Here is a 21,795-nt window from a genome sequence, read left to right on the forward strand (position 1 = left end):
TCTTCTTCTACAGCACAGCATAGGAATACATATTTAAAGCTTCATTGAGATACCACCTTCTGTGACCTAAGCTAGCGCCTAGGCACAGGGATCCATCTCGTTATCCGTAAACTAAGCTGACCGGCTAGAAACAGGTATGCATAAATAATTAATCAATTAACTGAGCTAACTGCATAGAAACAGGTATACATCTTTTAATCCGCAAACTGAGCTAGCGCATAGAGAACAGGTATACATAAATATTGTATCCGTAACCTAGCTAACGCCTGGAAACAGGTAACCATACATAATTCATCTGTAAACTATCTAATGCCTGGAGACAGGTATGTTCTCATAAATAAATGAAAAAACAAATCACAGGACAACCCTTCCCTTCCCCAATTTCTGTTAAATTCTTGGACTTATACTCACCCTCCACGGATCTGCTGAAGCCCTTGGAATCCGTCACTCCCACAATCTGTCACTCTGCCTTCTGGTCTGTTTTACATCCCGCAGGGAGCGGGCAGGAATTTCACCAGCGGGGCTCCTTATGACCTTCTGAGTTTCCATGCATGGTCTTTAGTGCAGTTCTCATGGGTCACAGCGCATCCATTCGGACATGAGGAGGGAAAAACTGTATTTTTCCCAGGGGTCTTAGCAACCATCTTCTGCTACCACCTGAATTAAGGTGTGGGATTTCTAACCTTCCCTGATTACAAGCAAGAGGAACTGGGCCGAGGAAATCCCCTGCACTCAAAAACAGAAGAGTCCAACAATGTGACACAAGTTTACTGTTTAAATTTAAAAGTTTTATCAACAGGGATCAAGCCATGGACAATACAGCATTCTCCAATACTTTCTCAATGATCTCAGGCTTGTCGTCCCGTTTTGAGGCTGTCTGACATCACAAAATAAAGATACATCATAAAACCTAAGGTGGAACAGAATTGGTTAATAAGGTAGACTACATACACAATATGTAGGGGATTAGCACATGCATTGGGTGAAACATATCTGGTGGCTCCTCCTCCAACCTCCTCCTAAATGTTGCAACTGCAAATCTTTCATGTTAGTGTGCTGTGATTGGGTGGTGCAACAAAGTGTAAGCTAAGCATGGAAGGTGACTAGGGATTGGTCAAAGAGGGTATTTTCAGCCTTGGCGCTTTGGAAAGTTAACAGTAAATGTGAAACTATTCAAGGTGGTGAGAACAGACGGGGGTGCTGCATGTTCCCAACAATTAACCATCTCCGACCTCTAGACCTTTCAAGAGAACATGAAGCTTTGAACCTGGTGTTACTTCTGTATCATCCTGTCTTCGGTTGGATGGGAAGAACTGATTCTGCCTGGCTCGGATGAATAGGCTTTGTCTCCCAGGTTCACATATGAAACCTTTCTCCCTTGGTGTCCTTGCAGCAACGTGCACAGTGGCTGCACTGGAAGCCTGTTCTGCGCATCTCTGTGAAATCAGCATGTCAGGCCTCTCTCTGTATTCTCGAGTCATTTTAGCATCTTCCATTTACTTCAATGTAGCTGTGGCTTCCATCTTGATTTGCATGGCCGTCCCTGTTAGTTGCGTGTAGCGTCAGCATGCAGTTCATATGTATTCTTGTGCAACTTGCGGTTACTATGTAGCAAGAATGTGTCTGTTCTCTATCTAAGTGGGTCATAAGCAGGTTCTTCGTGTCTGCAAGCAATTTGATCTAAGTGTCTGTGTAGCTTCATACAGGGATGCATGTGTGCTTCATGTCTAACGCATCTATATCATAGTTTCAGTTGCAACATCATCTTCGGCATGAGCTCTGTCAGTCTACCTGCTCCATTTACTGCAGTCTTATATCTACAGTGATGTCATCATGATAGGGCATAGATGGCTGTCTGAGTGAAAAGCGTTTCTCACACCTGCGGTACATCGACGATTGAAGTATGCCTTTAATTTCTCTGCCGCCGGGATGAGAGCGGGATAGGTGCAACGAGGGCCACATTCAGGTCTCCCTCTTCAGGTCTGCCTCTGTCCACCCTCCACCCGATTGAGCGACCATCTGAGCTTTTCAGGCTCCCTGTGTGGAGTCCAGGAGGCAGAAAACATCATCTCCAGACTTCTGCAGAAAATTTCCCAGGCCAGGATTCAGTAGCTGGCTTCTCAATGGGGCCTCCCTCTGGTACTTCTCACTCTAAAATGCCCTCCATTGGAACCCTTGTCGGTCTCAAACCTAAAGCGCTGAACATTTAATACTACCTTTTTAAGCCGACATCACCTTGTCTTTTAGGATGGCGGAACTCAGAGCCCTCCTCTGTTCTCCTCTTACCTTCCCATCACCCCTGAAGCGGTTACCCTTTGTTGCAACCCCACATTGCACCCTGAGGTTGTTTCTAATTTACATGCCTCCTAAGAGAGTGGGCCTCATTACAAGTGTGCTGGCCCGGTAACAACGGTGCTGGTAAGCCTACAGCACCGTTGTTACCGGACCGGCACACTATGAGTCTGGGGGTGGGTGTCGTCCCTCCCGCAAGGTCAGACCTGGTGGGCGTGACGGCACCCGCTCACAGACTTTTCCCGGGAAGCACCGGCACTGTTAATAACAGTGCTTCCCTCATCCCCATTCCCATTGAGTCCTGTGGGATTCAATGGGGATTTGCATTTTTCCAGCTCCTGATTTCCAGGAACACAGGAATGTAATCCCCCGGTGTTTCCGTGGAGCCAGGCCCCATAAAATTGCACGAGTCCGGCAGCAGCCTGCCGATTTTACCGGCAAGGCTACCGCCGGACTCGTTATGAGGCCCATTGTGTTCCTGGGCCTTCGTGCAGATCTTTCTCGGGACAGGAACTCCTAAACTCATTCTGACCTTTTTGAACTGGAATTCTCATTTCCTATCATCAGAGAGTCTCCTTGTGACCTTTGTTGGCCCTAACAAGGGTTGCAGGTGAAAGGTCTGTGGCTGAAGGACCCCATCTCCTTAGCAAACTCCATATCAGGCCCCCATTTTCCTGGCAACCTGCTGGGGAGATCTGTGAGAGAGGTGGCCAGGTCCAGAGCAGAGGCCAGTGGCATCTCCTGTTCGTTATTGCAGGGCTGCTACCAGGGAAGCAAAACAAAATGTGGCCCCGCTCTTTTCCCATACCCCTTCTAAACACCCTGCACACCCCGGGTCATGCAGGGGTTGGGGGAGCCGCCACATTTCCAATAGGCGCTGATGCGAAAGCATCAGAGCCCAATTGTTATTAAATGCACCCCGCTACGGAGAGCGGAGCGCATTTCATTTCAATAGGGCGCCTGCCACGCCTTCTCCCACCACGCCAGCTTGGGGCTCGGGGGAGTTCTTGAAAGACTCCCCCGAGCTGGGGGAGACCATGAAAGACGCCCCTGAGCTAGCATGGCAGGGGGCTAAAGGTTCCCCCCGGTGGTGGCCCTGGTCGGCTCTGGCTGCTTCCTGGACTTCACATTTGCTCATCGCCATCATTTTGTTCTGGTGATGTGTTTGCCTCTGCAGTCCTGTAATTGTCTCGCCTATAATGACATTGGGCCTCATTACGCGGTAGGAGGTAGCCATGGTGCTGTTAGCACCATGGCTACCCCCTTACCACATTCTGGGTCCGTGTTCCCGAAATAGGGACTTACCAGGTCATTCCAACCTTGGAGGACCCGGTGAGTCACCATTCCGGGAACCATTCCCCATTCCCATTCGAGCCCCCATAGGGCTCAATGGGAATGGGGATGGAGCTAATAAGGGTACCGCAATTTGCGGTACCGTTTTTAGCTCTGTAGTGCCTTAACGGTTCCCATCCATAACGCCTGGTAAAACCAAGCATTAAGGAAGGGACCCGCTAAGGGACCTCGGAATAGGGTGGTAAGGGATTACCGGCACCGGTGACCTTACCGGTGCCGGTAATCCCTTACCACCTACCTTGTAATGAGGGCCATTGTTTTTTTCTTTTTTAATTTTATCGGTTTAACACAAACCTTTAAAATATTTACAAAAAACACAAAACACAACACATCAACGTATCACAGTCCTTTAGAAAGACCCCTCCCATTTTCTCTTCCGAGGATCAAATCAAAATCCTCATTGCTTGTCAACCAACACTGAATTCAAACGATTTTCAATTATCGTTAGAAAACGAGTCAATGGTAGTATTAATTTCATGTCCGTTCCTTGGAACATATTGGCCCACCAATCATCGGCAGAAAGGAAGGGGTGATTTAGGCTCCAAGGGCCCAGGTGACATGTCCTTTCTGATCGAAGTGCCGTGCAGAATAGCACCAAATGCTTAAGGGTTTCCTTGTCCTTAATGCATAGTCTACACGTTAAATTGGAGATATTCATACTTTTCCATGACGCCAACCGCTTCTTGGTTTTAAATACGTTTAGGCGCAGTGACATAAACACTCTTCGAGCCTGAGGATCTGGAAACAACTCAATGTAGCATTGTGAAGAGTTAAATGCCCGTGTTTTGAGCAGCGCCTCACTCATCATTTTTGCTGCAGCTCATTGTGAGCAAGTTTGGTCAAAATCCGCACGCCAGATTTTTAATTTGGCGGCGTTCGGGTCATTATGCAGCATGTCCAGGCTGATTCCATGTTCACTCAGAATCTCTTCGCATCTCCTGACCCACAGGGCCACCATGCTGTTATTTGTTGGTGTCAGATCGTAAAAGATGTCAAATTGCGGTATTTGCTCGCGCCGGCGAGTTTTGCGAAACAGACTCACCAGAGTCCAGCATACCCTTGCATGGAGCGAAATGAGCGACAGTTCATATCTCACACATGATGTCAGGATACCCCTTGGGAGAGACAATACCTTAGACCAGAAACCATTCTCCAGCGATGCCCATGTGTCGTGGCTACATCCCAAGGCGTTTTCAGCGCCATGTAGTAAAACCGGGATTACCTTTTGCTGGTAAAAAGCAAGCACCGGTTTTAGTGAAATTTTCCAAATTTCTTGTGCATGATGACATCTTGACTTGCCAGTTGCTTGCATTTCCTTTTGGTTTCAATGACCCATGGACCGTCGTTGATTGACGAATTTATTAGCATGCCGAGGTATTTTACGCTCTCGGCTATCTGAATGGTCTCTTGACCCAGGTACCATCTCTGTTTTCTAGATTTTTTACCTCCTTTGCTATTCAGATTGTGTAACACCAGAATTTCGCATTTTTTAGTGTTTATCACCAGATGGTTAGTTGCAACATATTGGTCAACCGCGTTCAGCTTCCTCTGAAGGCCGACAGGAGTTAGGTCCATCAGGACCAAATCATCGGCGTATAGCAGCCAGCTTAGATGGGACTTTGCTACTTTTGGTGGAAAAGAACTTATTGAATCAATCGCTAAACCAATATCTGATATGAATAAGCTGAATATTGCGGCAGCTAGGGGACAGCCTTGTTTTACCCCTTTATAGGTTTTGATTGGTGCTGATAAAGTTCCAGAACTATCCAAACGGATTTGTATGGAGGTTTCAGAGTGCAGATCTTGGATTGCTGCTACTAAGTCAGCTGGACATCCCCAACCTTGTAGTTTTGACCATAGAAGAGGCCTGTCAATAGTATCAAATGCACATGAGAAGTCAATGAAGGCCAGCTAGACCTTTGTATTGGACTGTATAGCCTCCATCTTCATCAGTTTCAGACGTAGCAGGTTTAGTGAGCAGCCTACTTGCTTTACAAATCCAGATTGCCTTTTGTCAACATGATTAGACTCGACTGCCCATGCCACGAGTTTTTGCTGCAATATTGTTGCGTAGATTTTCCCCAAAACATTCAATAATGCCACTGGGTGATAGTTTTTTGGGCATGTTCTGTCTCCCTTCTTGAATATGGGGACAATGACAGCAGATTTCCAAGATTTGGGGGTCCTGTGGCACTTACTTATTCTATCAAATAGGGCTACACATATGGATGCCCATGATTCAGGATGTTGTTTGATAGTAAAATTGGTAAGGCCATCAGGGTCCGGTGCTCGTGAGTTTTTTGCGTTCTTGATTATTGATACAATATCCTCTCTTGGAAACATCAAAGCCCACGGTTTCAAAGATGTTTCCAATGTGACAATTCCTGGTGCCTCTGCCTTGTAGAGAGTTTCAAAGTGGGCTGTCCATGCGGATTCCGGGACCATGCAGGACTGCAGAGCGAATTGAGGAGCTTGAAAGTTATTGATGAGCCTCCAGAAGTCCCTCAAGTTTTTGTTCCTTAGTGTCGCAAGAATCTGTTCCGCATCGTTTTGCACTGGAGCATATTTGTGCATCTTCCACCAGTTCTTATATTTTTGTTTCACCTTCTTTATTTCCAGTTTTCGAGTAGCAGTGTCTAGGGACTCAGTTCTCCTAAGTACAGCGCACATCCTTTGTTTTTGGATCAGGATCTCGGGATCGAAATGATGAGTCCGAACCATGTTTGAAGTTTTTAGACTTGCCTTTACGGTTTTGAATCAACTCAATAATTGATCGTATTCCAGATCAGCACTTAATTAACAAAACTGGATCATCACCACATTGACTTCACTCTCCTCCAATCTTAAGCGAACTCTATTAGATTCAACCTGGAGTTTATATGGCCACTTTGGTCTTTGATTGCCTCCAGATGTTGCAAATTTCATGAGTAACATGTCATGATCACTGTTTGCTTTTTCACAGATCTTCAGCGAATGTATCCTAGGATGCAAAGCTTCAGACACGAACATGTAGTCTATAATGGATGATGAATCCGCACAATGCCATGTCGGCACAGGTGGAATGTCACCACAGGTGCTTCTGTTCAACATCTGAATGTTACGAAGACCCATTTCGCTTAGCCACGCTTGTGCCAATGTGCCTAGATCTGGATTTTCTTGCTTAAGAAGGTCGATGTTTAAATCACCGCAAATAATTTTCTTGGACCAATCTAATGACTCCACTCGAAGATCAATTAATCCTGTTATCTGATCAATAAAATCCATTTTGCCTGCCCATAGATGGTTCCAATACAAGTTCAATATTACAATCTTGTCTTGCGTATCTTCGTGAACACCGGCTCTTTCAATGGTCGTCTCCTGAATATAGGGAGAATGGTTGACAGAATTTAAGATACGTCAACCCGATGCTCTTCTCACCATTGTCAGCAACCCTGACATAGGACGCCCATGTTTTGATTTTATAGCCGAATTTATCACAATCTCAAAATCTGAGGATACCGGCAGCTCACTTAACCAAGTCTCCTGTAAACACACGATATGTAAGTTGTCTAACCAGCTTGTGTTAAACAGATGTATAAATCCTTGTGTGTTCCAGGAGGCTAAACAGTACTCCGTGGGGGCTTCATTATCCTGGCATTATTGGGTATTTTTTGTGTTTAAGGCCCCTGCTAGCCATTGCCATTCATGATTTCCTGGGATGGAAGTTGCAGTTTGAGTATCCTCTTGGATGATATCATGGGAAAGTTCGCTTCTTTTAATAGTAATTCTTATTTGTGCATTTTGACCATCGCCTGCCACTCTACCATCACTTTTGATATATGAGTTTTCCTTAACGGACATGATGGTTGAGTGCATTTCTGATCAAAAGCTTGCTTCATAGTCGAGTGCTCCTGTGATTGATTCGACGCCGTGTCGCTTATCGGAACCATTGTTATAAGAACGCTCGGCGATGCTTCCCTTAGATCTTCCGAGGTTCCATTGGGGGTTGGTCGAGACGCATCAGGCACAGTAAATTTGTAAACGTCGAAACCCAATGAAAACAATGATATGTTTTCCTCCAAAATAGAAGTAGTAAGTAAGCACGTCATTAAATGGAGCACTACTTTGTCATTCGTGCCTTCAACTGGAAACTCCACGTTTTTTATGTCAATTGAAGTTATGGCACGTAAGCTTGGTACAAGGTGAAGTAACTTAAGTACAGTTCCTCGATTCAAGATCAGATTATCAATTGGTTCTAAGCTCTCAATTATCACCTTATGAGGGCAGTTTGTAGTCAAGATTGACTTTGGCCCTCATTACGACCCTGGCGGAAAGTGACTGACCGGACCGCCACAGCGTAAATAGCGTTTCCGCCATTGCACGAAGGAGCAAAGTGCGGCCCATTCCGACCCATCGGGCACGAGCACCACGGCATGGCGGAAGTGCAAAGTCCGCGATGGCGGAAATGACCCCAAAACGGCCCACACCGCCGCCGTACGGCGCCCTAGGTGCAATACCGCCACCCATCACAGCGGACACCGCAGTGTGCGCCTACCGGAAAGTACGGTGACCGGAAATATACGGAAACGGAAGTTAAAACATGGGCCCGGAACGGGAAACATCCCGCCGTACACCTATAAAACCACTAAAACCACACAACCACTAAAAACACTACCCTGAGACACACCCCAACCCGTCATCCACCCTAGCGAAACCAAGAAAAATGGGAAAAGTAGCGAAGAAAGCGTGCGACCGCAAGCGGCAGGTCCACTTCTCCCGTGAGGAACTCACCGTGCTAACAGAGACCCTCCAGGAGAATGCTGCCGTCGTCTTCTGCACGCAAATGACCAGGACGGCACTTGCAAACAAGAAGGCCATATGGGCTCTGGTGGCACAGCGGGTAAGTGCGGTGGGGACCGCACCCCGCACCCCACAGCAATGCCGAAAGCGATGGGACGACCTGCGGATACGCGTCCGCAGCATACTCTCTGCCAACCGCAACATTGCCACAGCCACCGGGGGAGGTCCTGAATCACCCATCAAGTTGACCCCCTGGGAAGAAATCTGTGCCTCCACCATCGGAATGGAGAGCATAGAGGGAGTCGGAGGGATGGAGAAAGGAGTGCAGACATCCGGCTAAATAAAACAATGCCAAATCCACAAAGTCCATCCATGTGAAGTACCATGTGTCCACATAGTGCAACAGAAACACATGTCCAGGAGAACGTCCACACACATCGGCCTGATAGCGCACGTTAAAACCCACAATAAATACATAAATAATTAAAAACCCCTAAAACACGCACTACACGTGCAGCAGGCACACCCTAACTGCAGGCTGCCAAACAACTGCACCCTCACTCCACACACAAATGAAAGCACCTCCAAGGCCCCGACCCAAATCACCCTCAGGTACCACCCCAATGCATGTGATACAATGCCATTCCAATACCCACAGACCCATTAATAACCCTCGCCCTCCTTTACTCCACCACAGGGTCCGATCCAAACGACGAGCATCAGGACACCCCTACCAGCACACCTGCAAAGAGGGCCAAGACCAACGGCCAAAGACCCTCCACCTCAGCTGCACGCATCAAGACACGGCAGCAGCACAAATCAGGTGGCAGCACAGAGGAGGGAACATCAACAGGCACCCCAGCAGCCAGCATGCCCACAACACCACCACCACAGGTCCCCCCAACGGATGCCACAGAAGGCACTGCCTCTGGTGGCAGCAGCAGCATAGGTGACACCCCATTGATGGTAGCATGCTCGGACACAGAAGACGGGGATGTCGAAGTCAGATCCATCCATGACCTGTCCCAATCCCCCTGTCTGTCCCATCCCGTACAACATGAGGATACCACGCAGGGGCACCCACAAGACGACGACTGGCCATCCCCCACAAGCCCTGTGGCAAGGCAACATGAGGACAACAGCCCCTCTGTGACACCCCCGCAAATGGCCATGGCCCAGCAGAGGCAACAGTCCCTCGACCAGTTAATCGTGCAACAGCAGCAACTGGCCACGCTCCTCAAGGACCATGCCGATGAATGTGGGGGCACTAAGGCAGACATAGAAACATCAACTGAGACACTTAGGGCAGAAATGGAGAGAGGTACAGAGACACTAAGGGCACAAATGGAGAGTAGCACCGAGAGCCTGGGAGTCCAAATGGAGAGAAGCACCGAGAGCCTGAGGGGGGAACTGCATGCGACGTCCAAGGACGTATGTGCCGAACTTGCCGCAGTGCGCCGTGTGCTCACTGAGCTCTCGCAAACCCTTAGGGACATGCATGGACGTGAGCAGGCAGAGACATCATCCGTTGCAAGTTCCGTCCAGGGCAGCCCCCAACGTAGATCTGGGAGGAACCTGCGCTCCACAGGCAGGGGTGCCCCTGATACCCGCAGAGGGGGCTTGCAATAGCGACTGCCCACTGACAATGAGCATCTTTGGACACTGGTGTTCGGGGGGGAGGTAGGAGGGTGGAGGGGGTGTGTTGGGCTCACTTGGGTGGCGGGTCGATAGGGTGTACAACATGATATCACATATGCCATAAACAGTGCACGATCAACCAATGAGATGTGTGGACATTGATCTTTGTGTACTAGGCCATCATAGGCGTACAGTCCATATTGTGCATGTCCCAGACACACACAGTGCCACGAGTCCCGTGTCCATGTATCAGCCACCAGGCGTGAGTGCTAGAAGCATACATCAATGAGATGCTGACGAATGTCACGGCCCTCCGGTGCCTCGCAGACTCCTTGAGGTGCTGCCACATCCCCACCCTCATCATGACCATCATCAGGTGCTTGCAGTTCTGCGTCAGGGGGCATGGGCACATTTCTACGTACGCACATGTTGTGGAGCATGACACATGCCATCACCATCTTTGCAACCTTCTCATGGCGGTACAGGAGTGCCCCGCCAGACCTGCTGAGGCAGCGGAAACGACCCTTCAGTAGGCCGAATGCCTGTTCAATGACTACACGGGTACGTGAGTGGGCATGGTTGTAGTCCTCCTCATGCTGGTCCCGTGGGTTCCGGACTGGTGTGAGGAGCCATCTCTTCAGTGGATATCCAGCATCACCTGTATGTGGACGATAAACGTATGATGTGGAATGCCATTGCTACGTACGCACACCCCCCCCCCTTCCTGCCAGGTCATTGCCGAATCACATACCCCACATTATCATGCATGTAATGAGACTCACCGAGTAGCCAGGATCTGTTCCCTGCGTGTCGCTCCATGTAGCGTGGTATTGTAGAGTTCCTCAAGACCATAGAATCATGGGTTGATCCAGGGAATCGGGCACAACAATGTGTAATGATCCTGTTGGAGTCACACACCATTTGTACATTCAGAGAATGAAATTGTTTTCGGTTGCGGTACTGGGCCTCCATGGCATGTGGGACGACCAATTCCACATGGGTGCAGTCGATGGCACCAATGCAACCCGGTATGCCGGCAAGTGCATGGAATCCCACTTTTGTGTTGGTAATTTCCTGCTCCGAGCGTGGTAGGGAGATGTAGTCGTCTGCGTGCTGCAGGAGGGCATCGAGCACTTGCAATAGTGTCCGTGAGAACAGTGGCTGAGAAATGCCATGCAACTGTCCGACTGTGTGCTGGTAGGTGCCTGTGGCCAGGAAGTGGAGTACAGACACCACCTTCAGTAGGGGTGGGATGGCGGTTGGGCTATCTATCATGCTGACAAGGTCAGCCTGTGTCATGTCCACAATGGCGGCTATGGTGTCCCGGTCCAGACGGTAGAGGGTGTGGATCTGCTCATCAGTGAGGTTGAACGGATGTGCTCGGAGGCGTGGGATTGCGGGCTGCCTGCGTGGTGGTAGTGGCTGTGCTGGCGGCCCTTGCTGGCCCTGCCTTGCCCTCCTCCTCCTCCTGCGTCTCCTCCGTGCGGCCGGTTGTAGTTGGTGTTCGTCTTCTTCTTGGAGTTGGAGTACTTGCAGTGCTATCATGTCCCCCAGGGCCAACATCGCGAGTCCTGCCGGTAGCATTTCGGTGTGGTTGTGGGAGGAGACTGGCTGTGCAATTTATGTGTTTTCAGGCTGTATGGCCTCCACCTGTGGTGATTCATTCCACCTGTGCAAACTGCTCTCCCCTTTGGCCGAGCACGTCCCGCGCACAACGCTGCAATTCGGGGAATGGCATCTTGCTATTGCAATCATGTATTTGTACCCGATGGCCGTGTAACATTGGTTGATATGTTCATTCTGCTGTGGTCCCATTGTTTCACATACTATCTGTGCAGTCGCGAACAGACTTGTGAAGGGTCAGTGGAACGTAGTACTCGAGTAACGGTGGGCCCTCATGCATCACTGTACCGAGTTGCAACGACGGGCGGGGCGTCCCATTTGTGGGTGAAGGCAGTTGCCATTTTCACACACAGCCGCACTCGATGGATTAATTAGTGATTTCAAACGGCCACAGATGCCTCTTCGACGTGATGTTGCAAATGAGGAATTCGAAGGGCGGCGCTTTCGGTTTTCAGCTAGCGGCGAGGAAATGCCCACAGGTCTGACTGCAAATATAACGTACTATTGTTCAATGTCCTTGGGACAGGGGCCATGGCGAGGATGCAATGATTGATATGAATGGTTTGGGATGCGCAATGGCGACGTGGGCGATGAGGCCGGACGTTCCCAAATACATGTTACTTCACTACACTGGAATTACGGGCTGGGGCACTGTGGATTTTGCAGGCTGCATAACGCACAGACTCAATGGATATTTCTAATGTTATGTGAGTAAATATTCAGGCGTTTTAATCCCGGGATGAGGGAATGATGAATGGATGCATGGGCAGGTGATTTGATACAGAGTTTGCCATGTACAGGGCTTCTTGGGATCTATCCGCCTCCCCTACGCTATGTGATGCAGGGCTGCCATAGTGAGACCATCGTCTATCTGGCCTTGTTGAGCCCTCCCTGTCTCGACGCGCCCTCAGACACTTGTGTCCATGCACGTTACCAATCCCATCTGATGGATTCTGTTTTGACAGACGCATGCACAGGTACACTCGTTTGTGATGGTGTTTACACCTCGATATAGATAGTTATGAGTCGCAAGTGGTTTTTGGGTGGTGATGGACCTTTGGAGTGGGCTAGCATGCATATGGCTGTGGATTTAGTGTGATCATTGAAGTGAGTTGTTGGAATGTAGTTCTGATGGCCATTCTGTTCTTTTTCTTTTCTTTTGGTTGACAGGTATCTCCTCCCCTTTTGCCACTGCCATCTGTATGCCACTCCTGCAGATGGGTTTTACTCCCGACACCTGCTGCTTCGTGTTAATCAGTGGAGCAGCATTACGATCTTATGGGACGATCGCCAATGGGCCACATGCCCTTACGCAGTACTGGTGGCTCGGAGCAACATTTCGGCCTTTCAGCTGGACTAGTGCCTCCCCATTGGGACGGCCCTGCGGTTCTGTGCGCTTCCATGTTGCCTTTTCGTACGTGAATGTGGCTCTGTGTACCATGATGGAACAGGGCGTCACACAAGTAGTGGCTGGTCATTTCTTGCGGATGCAGCCCACAATGGTGAAATGTGTTTTGGAGTTCATGGCCTGATGGCTGTATGGGCTTGGTGATTTTGTTGTGCATTAAATTTCTATTCTGATTTGGCCCGTGTAGCGTTCTTCTTTGCAAGTGATGTGGCATATGCCTATTTGGGGAGCGATGTATTGTGAGGAGATCTGCATTGGGTTCCAGCTTCGGAGTTTAGTTGCGTGGTACTGTACTGGGCGCGTTTGCCTACGAAGCCCGTGAGGTCAGGGATGGGGGCTGCCAATATGACTGTTTGAATGTTGTCATGCTCAGGGGCGGGGGATTGGGTTTTGTGTAACAGATGCCGGTCAGCCAGGTGGACTGGTGGAATGATGTGATTTTCGGAATATTGCTGGTCACAGGTGCCTGTGTTTGCGTGCGTTTCTTGGTGGGGGACTGTGGTCATGTCCATTGGGATGGCTTCTGTATTCGTGCCATCTATGCCCTGCAGCTCCCATTGGCCCCTGTTGTGTTTCTTTTGTTCGTTGGCATGCATGGGTGACTTGTACATTTCACTGGTTGCATTGTGACTTCATTGCACCTACGGGGAGTTGTACTTTGTGGGCAGGGAGCGGTGTACAGGCACTCAGTGGGGCCGTTTACGGTTGATTCGCGATGCCGTACTTCTCACCATGGCGGAATGGTACATTCCGCCATGCTTGATGGCGTTAGGTACATGTCCGCTAGGGTCGGAATTGGCATACCCTTGCGCCATGGTGGTGTTTACGGTTTGGCATGGCGCGCGCGCGCGTGCTTGGTGCAGTTGGCGTTGGCGTTCACTACGGTGTCGCTAGTGGCTTCGTACTTTGCGGTGACGGGTCATAGTCGCACCGAGCGCTATTCGATGGCGGTATTGCATTTCCGCCATCGTTTTCCGAATTCCGCCAGGGTCGTAATGAGGGCCTTTGACACACTTTCCTTTGATGTTTGGGGACATCTGTCAGCCACAAGCCCTTTACCCTTTCTTCGATTGTTATCCAAAGACTCAACGGCAGTACATCTGTTCAATGCCCCATGGGAATAATTTTCGTTTACTAATTTGTTGCTACGACTTGAGCTCCACCGAAACCTCCCCAGTGTATCAGCTTGAGAATTGGCTAAGCAGTGTTTTCTCTTCTCATCCATTGTGAGGAACACTGGGCTGAATACAGGAGGAGGCAGAGAATTATTGCTATCCCGTACTTCAATAATTTCACAAGATCTTTCATGCGACCCACATTTTGTGGCGGGATTTCTGCAATCGTCCTTATCAATGCGAGGTTGAGTTTTCGCAGGTTTGTCCAACATTGTTTTGTCCATCAGCTGTGCAGGCTTCTCCTTACATTGAAGAGGTGCCTTACTTTGGTGCTCATCCATATTGTGTGGCAAGCCAACGCCTATTGGAGAGGCAGCTTCCGACTCCACGTATTCGGGTTCGTCGTAAGTGGACAGGTCCAGTAGTTGCATTGCGTTCGATGGTTCTTGTAATACTCTTAGTTTGTGGCTGTTTAACAGGTATTGAGTTTACACTTTTTCCTTGCATTTGGGCTTGATCTATAGGTGGAACAGAGCCTATGGATGTCTTGACCAAGTCAGTAGGCACTATCTGGACCAATTTAATGTTCCGCAGGAACTTCCGCGCTCCATTTAAAGTATTATTTTTCTTTGCTTTTTGATTTTTTGATTTCTTACTGATTATTTTTACATCCAGTTGTGATTTCGGTGGCATTATCGCAGATTTTCCCGAGGCATGGAGCCCTCCAGAAAAAATTGGAAAAACATTAGATTGACCCACTGTGGAGGGAATTACTCTATCATTTGAAGTCGGTTCCATTTGCATGCTGACTCCTGAGGTTGAAGCCGTTTGAGGGTCTTGGCAGGTTTTGTTGGCGGCACATCTGGCCTGCTCAAAGGCTGTGTGGAAGGACAAGTCTGCCACACTTGGTGCAAACGAAATTACCAAAGAGCAGGGACCATTCATCGTCGGAGGCTCTAAGGCATTATTTCCGGCATCTAATGACGCTGCAACACCCTTCGTAAGTGCTATTGAGGGCTCTTCTCCTACCAGAGTAATCGATGTTGGGATTGAAGACTGAAGACATTGATGTTCTTTTACAATCGAGGCCTCAGCTTGAATATGCGGGTGTTTTACTGACTTGATGTGTTCTTGAACAGCTTGGGGTCTGGGCTTAGCACTAGTTTGCTCCCCATCAAGAATGGCATTCTCAGCTGACTTTTGCCGAAGTGACTGATTCGTTTCATATTTGAATAGGGCAAGTGTCTCTCGGGCAACTTCTGCGAACAGCCTTTTATCGGATGAATCGCTTTTTCTACTCTCGCTTAGTAAATTAAAGGCTGCATCCAATCTTGTAATGCTCTTGTGTTGCTCCACATAGGAGCGATCACAAGTTTTTTCCAGTTGAATCAATTTGGAGTTCATCATTGCCACAACAGTTGTTAGATCTTTAGTTGCCTCATGTATATTCTCATAGAGTTTCATAAAAGGGGCCAGTGAAATCGACGAGGAAGTCATTAGAAGGGCTTGCAATTCAGTCGAGGACAACACAGCCGGTATTTCAGCTCTTGTAGTTTTTCTGTTGAGCTTCGGTGATCTGCCAGAATGGTACTCCTTGTCTCTGCGAATTTTGGGGAACTGGCGTTCCATCAATGAAGAGTCCATAGAGTCGTTGTGTGAGGAGTGCTCGTTGCAGTATGTTTCGTCGATAACCCCATTTGCCTTCCTGTTTAATGTGGCATGTCTCTTTTGGGAGGTCAAATGAATGTCAGAAGTCTCATGCTGCGACTCCTCATTTGGCAAGTGGTCAAATGTCTTTAGCCGTTTGTAGCAAACCTCCGACCAGATATCGGCCGTTGCCCCCAACAATTGGCTATTATTTCGTTTTCAGGCTGTTTTAGCCTTAATGTCCACAGGAAACCTCTGCTCTAAGGCTTGCTTATTAGAGCATGCTTTGTTCAAGAGCACTAGGTTCTGTAGAACATTATTCACAACTCCCAGTGAGTCTCTTCTTGCAGCATTCATGTGGCTCACATTCGACTCATTCAGGTTATCAAGCTTCAAGCTCTGATCAGAACGTTGACTTCCTGTATATACAGTACTTTGCTGGTGACTGGAATCATTAGCATTAGCTTCATGAGTTTCACTAGAGGACCCAGTGGCCGATTTAGTCCTGACACACACTGGCGAGCTCACAGTGAACAGTACGTCTGACTCCTTTGCGATGAGCATAGAGTCCTCGCAGGCCAGGCTAGAGAGAGAACAGTCATGTATACAAGACGCAGCGGTCTGTAGTCCCACTGGGTTACAGTCTTTCAACAAAGCTGATTCTTTTCTTGCACGGTGATCTCCACCAGGGGGAGCCTCTCCCTCTCCCACTGTACAGGAGCCTTGTTCAACCTCATGCCAGAGGTGCCCCGGCCGCGCTGAGCCGAACTCCTCCTCCCCATCCCACCGTAGTCCGGCCCCTCTGAGACAGCGTCCACGGGATCGCCGGCGCCTGCAACCGGCAACGCCGAAGCGGGCGCGCCGCCGCCACACGCCGACAACCCAGCCCCAGCATCAGTTGGAGCCTCGAGGCAAGGCGCCAGCGAAGAGATGCCGGCCTCGGCACCCATACCAGCCGCGCACAGCGCGTCAACACCTAGGACGCCACAGGACTCCTCAGCAGCACCAGCAGGCAGGCGAGTTTCCTCCCGCGAATTAGCGGCTTCAGTTGTTACACTTAATACACTAGATGGTTCAAATACTGTGTCGCACAAAGTGTATGTGTGAATATGGTTAGCAGCTTCCAGATCAGGGTCCTGTTCATGATTTAGATCAGAATTGCAGTCGACTATGTCAGAAGAGCATGTGTGATAGCGACTTACTTTCTGCAAGAGTGGAACACGCTGTACAGCAGTGTTGTCTATTATGCCGGCACAGTCCCGTCGCCTCTGGGCTCCAGTCCTCAATACAGGGGACGGCGCCTCCGCCATTATTCGCCAACCGGCCACTCGCCAAACAGCGTCCTCAGCCCTTTCCTCCTCAGGGCTTCACGCCGCAAGGGTCACAGAGGCAGCCTTAAATAGTCAGCTGACCAGCTGACCAGCACTTGTTAAAGGCACACGCACCTCTATCCTTTTCTCTGGGCTTCTCCGGGTTCTGATGCTGCCTGGAATTAGTGGAAACAGGAAGTGATCAGTGTTGCCAGGTCGAAAGGAAAAAATAAGCTCAATGCCCGTCCAAAACACCGGGTTATGGAGTACGCCCGTCTCTGTCTTTTTTAAGGTTGGGCAAACAGTGTATTTGACAATGGCAAAGTGCCTCATTCCAAGTCGGGCGGTCTGGTAAAAAAATGCCTGCATTCGTGGATACAGGTTTGCCAGTGGGTCATCTTGGCTAACCTTTAGCTAAAAACTGGAGGTAAACCAGGTGCTCTAATGGCAACCAACGCCCTCAATACCGGGATCGGCATTGCCAGTGCCGGTAACCACAGCAGATCCCATGTCCTATCAGACTCCATGAATGGGGATTTACTCCGTCCCTCTGGCACTCGTAATCTGGCAGCAATGCCGCCGGACCGAGTGCCGGAAACGGTAACAGCCTTTGCTGGTATCCTGACGAGTTTACCGCCAGGATACCGGCAAGGTTGTAATGAGGCCCAAAGTCTTTTTTAGTGAGAACATTCTGGGAAAGGCAGGCAACCTTCATTTAGTTGGGACTTTGAAGAGGGAGAGGAGGTCATGGTGTTATGAAAATGACCGATAAGTAACGTGAGCTGTTCCCTAGTGCTGTGAAGCTCACACTTCTTGTGGTTCTGGACAACTCGGCTGGTTCCCATCGTTGTACCTCTTTCTGGGTCTCTCTCGCTCACACCCACTCACGCTCGCGCCTTGCAGACACACTTGAGCTTTAATTCCCTGCTTAACGGGTCTAACCAGCGCCATTAACCTCGGCGCGCCATTGATGTCTTAATCATCGCCTGCAGCTGGGGTGTTTCCCGTATACACCCGCGTTCAGGAGGAGCAGCGCAGTGGGCAGACATCCGTGTCATTTCAGGAATTCCTGTAGTGCCAGAGAGTGGCAAATAGCCACCTATTATCATGAGCCCTGTGGCCAGCCAACAGGGAGCTGAAACACTAAATGCCCACTGAGAAGCTATAAATCCTTCTTTGGCAGCACGTGGCTGATGTGGAGGAGCCCGTGTTAAAAGGCAACAAGGTCATAATACTTCTGTATACCCTGAGGCAGTGCTGGAAAGGGAAAAACATGTCTGGGGGAACCCTCTTCTCCTTGGTGGGGGGTTGGAGCAGTGGAGCCTGGGACAAGCCCGAGGGACGTGGCCCCAGGCCAGGTCACGCAACTTAGTGGACCTTATTATAGGTTTGCTGGTATCCTGACAGTAAATCCACCAGGATACCGGCAAACGGAAATACTGTTACCTCCACTCTTTCGGTATTAACGGTGGATTATGAGCACCGGCAATGGTTGTAAATCCCCATTCCATGGAGTCCAATTGAACTCCACGGGGGATTTGCCGGTAGTATCGGTGCCGGCAAATCAGGTGCCCCACCAGCAAACTTGCCCTTTGCTTGTGCGGAAACATGCCGGTATACGCTAATACCGGCAGGTGAATTCCACACTGGAAAAAGTTGTAATGAGGGCCAGTATTTCGTCTAGGAACCCAAACCTGGTGATTTCCATTTAAACAAAGAGCATTTTGGGAACATAAGAATTTCCACAATTTTAAATTTCAAACATGTCTGTGATAGTGATTCAGCAGAAAACTCTTCAAAACGAGTAATGTAAGTTGGCCTCTTCTCTTTTTATTGGTAAAACATTCTCACCCAAACAAAAAAACGTCATTAAATTTCAAGACATATATGTAATGTAATATAATGTAATTTAATATGGCATTTTTATAGGGCATATTCCTATTGGTATGGCTTCAAAGCGCTATAGGTGAATGCCCCAGGGAAACCGAAGTCTGTGGAATGGGATATTAGTCAGAGGAGTTTAGAATGCATTTGTGCATTTTAGCCACTAGGACGGTAGGTAGGGGTGGCCAAGTTTCTGCGTGCGACCCATATCGAGCTGGCTTGTGGATGGGTGCTGTAAGGTTATAGAGAGAGTATGCAAGTCCAGGAGACTGATTATGTGTCCAGTGAGACCACATTTGTGTTGTGGGACTTAGCTGCATTCTCATGGCAGAGGTGTTGTGCCAGGTGTTCAAGTAGCGTGTGATTGCAGATGAGTGCGGGCGGGTCGCCGTGCCTCCAGGTATCTTCCATTGACATGGTGAGTGATACGTACCAGAGTGTCCTGGAAGGTTTCTTGTTTCGTGCGTTCCTGTCCTGCAGTCTGTCTGAGTCCTTTCTCTGCGTTGCTCAGAACATTATGTGGGGGCCTAGCTGTGGTGTTTTGGACCTGTTGGAGTTTTCTTAGTTGAGATGCTGGGGCGCCCAGGTACAGGGAGTTAGCGCAGTCTGGGTGAGAGAGGGCAATAGTCGTGATTGCCGGGCCTCTGTGAGGGTAGGAGAGGTAGGGGAAGATGAGTCGGAGTATGCAGAGGTGGAGATACCATGATGTAGACACAGAGTTGATGTGGTGTGAAAGTGTCAGATGTGTGTCTATGGTACATCCCAGGCTGTGAGGCTTTGTCCGTTTCTGTACTCGAGTCGTGTGCGAGTCTTACAATGCCCTGGATGTTGGTGCACAAGACTATGCTGGGAACAAATCTGGGAGTTTCTGGTTAGCCATGGGCCCCAGAGGTCCGACAGCACTCCTGCAAGATAAACTTTGCTGGAGCTCCGGTCCGTCTTGTTCCGACCCAATTCCTTCTCTACCCAGAGGGCAGTGAAGGCAGGAAGGGGTCCAGCAAACAGCCCCAGAGCAAAGGTAAAATAGGAAGGAATATATTGTTGTGTTATGAGACGGTTGACTGCAACTTAGGGGCAGTTGATAGGTGCCCCCCTGATGCACAGTGTTCAGTTGAAAGGCCCTGACGCCGCTCCTGGGTGAGTCCGGTGGTGAGGTCACAAGTGCCACTTCAGCTACAGAGAACTGTAGAAGGTGAGCAGAACCAGGGATACTGTGAGATGCACGAATCCTGTGGACCTGCAAGCTTCACAGAACTAGGCGAGTGTGAGCTGCACACAACGAAGGAACTGTGAGCTATACAGAACTAGGGGAACTGCAAGCTTCACAGCACTAAGGGAACTGCAAGGGAACTGAACAATCTAAGGCCTTTAAGATGAGTAGCAATTACCCTGGAGATGGATGGGGATGCAGATTTTATTCATACACCAATAATCGAAAGGATAACTGTTTTATTATCAATTATCTAAAACCGGGAGTACAACCAACATCAACAAATTCGCTTAATCCTTTTACTCAACTAGTTTCATAAAAAACTGAGCTTATATATCAAAAACTCTTCATCATTGACGTTGACCTACGTTACTACCAACGTCATCCTACATGGCAAACTACAAAAACCTACAAGTAACTGTAATAGGCTCTTAGTGAACATCTAAGTATACGATCTATACTACCCTAATAAGTATGAATATGTGATTTGTTACTTATCACCAGGTGAGGCAACTAAGCCGCCGTCCCTCTAAAATGACCACTATGAATGTCACTGAATAGACAACATCCCATTGGCTACACAAACTATAGGATCCTTAATTACGCGGTCCTCTACGATTGGCTGGCACGCTAACCTTTGTCAGTACTTTTCCACCCACGTCTAGCAGCACGCAGGCTGGCCTTTCAGGTGCTGGTGAACTCGTCTTAACCATAGCTTCCCACCAATTAGCATATCAATCCATTATCACCTCAGTGGTCCGCTGACAATTAGGCTTTGAAGCTCGGCCTTCAAACAGGGTTTGTTCTGTACTGTGGAGAATTCAGGGGAGTGAAGGCACGCTCTGCCCTCATGCGTAGGTGTGAGCATCTTGCTCGTCCATCTTCATCCTTCCACATGACTGAAGACCATGATTTCGAGCTTTCACTGTCTTTAAAATACTATTTTTTAATAGTCCTCCGACGTCTTCCTCGTTTGTTCATGTCTTTTGAACAGGAGTTTTGTTCTTTCCCACGATTTGTATCCAATGTTAGTTAACTTCAGCCTGATTAGACCTTGGCTTTTTTGACTTGGCTTTGTGGCTCATCCAACCTCACCTTTTCGAGATTCACGTTATTTCAATTTTTGTTAGCTTTGATACACTAGAAGTGAGGCCTTCTTTCTAAAATCCAGCACTGCTACAATACGTAGTGGAAACATCCATCCTTCACTTGTTCATATGCATATATATACATTGGAGCTTGCTGCAATTTAGTCACTATTAAGCTAGCCTCGGGATTACTTCGTCTGCTTGCTTTTCTTTTGAATCTGTACACGTGTAAACTAACTTGATAACTTCATTCATTTTGTAGCATACGCTTCTTTATTTTGATCCCAAGATGCCACTTATCTTTCATACTTTCTTGATGCCTTATAGAATATCTGCATTCTCCGGGTTCTGCCTCTTTTCTAGGCGCGTCAGCTCAGCTCTGTGTGATGTCACCATTCGTCCTTGCCATTCATTTGCTCTGCTTCTTCCGGGATTTTATTCAAATGGC

Source organism: Ambystoma mexicanum, chromosome 8 (assembly GCF_040938575.1).
Source record: "Ambystoma mexicanum isolate Mex_15411 chromosome 8, UKY_AmexF1_1, whole genome shotgun sequence".
Lineage (NCBI taxonomy): Eukaryota > Metazoa > Chordata > Amphibia > Caudata > Ambystomatidae > Ambystoma > Ambystoma mexicanum.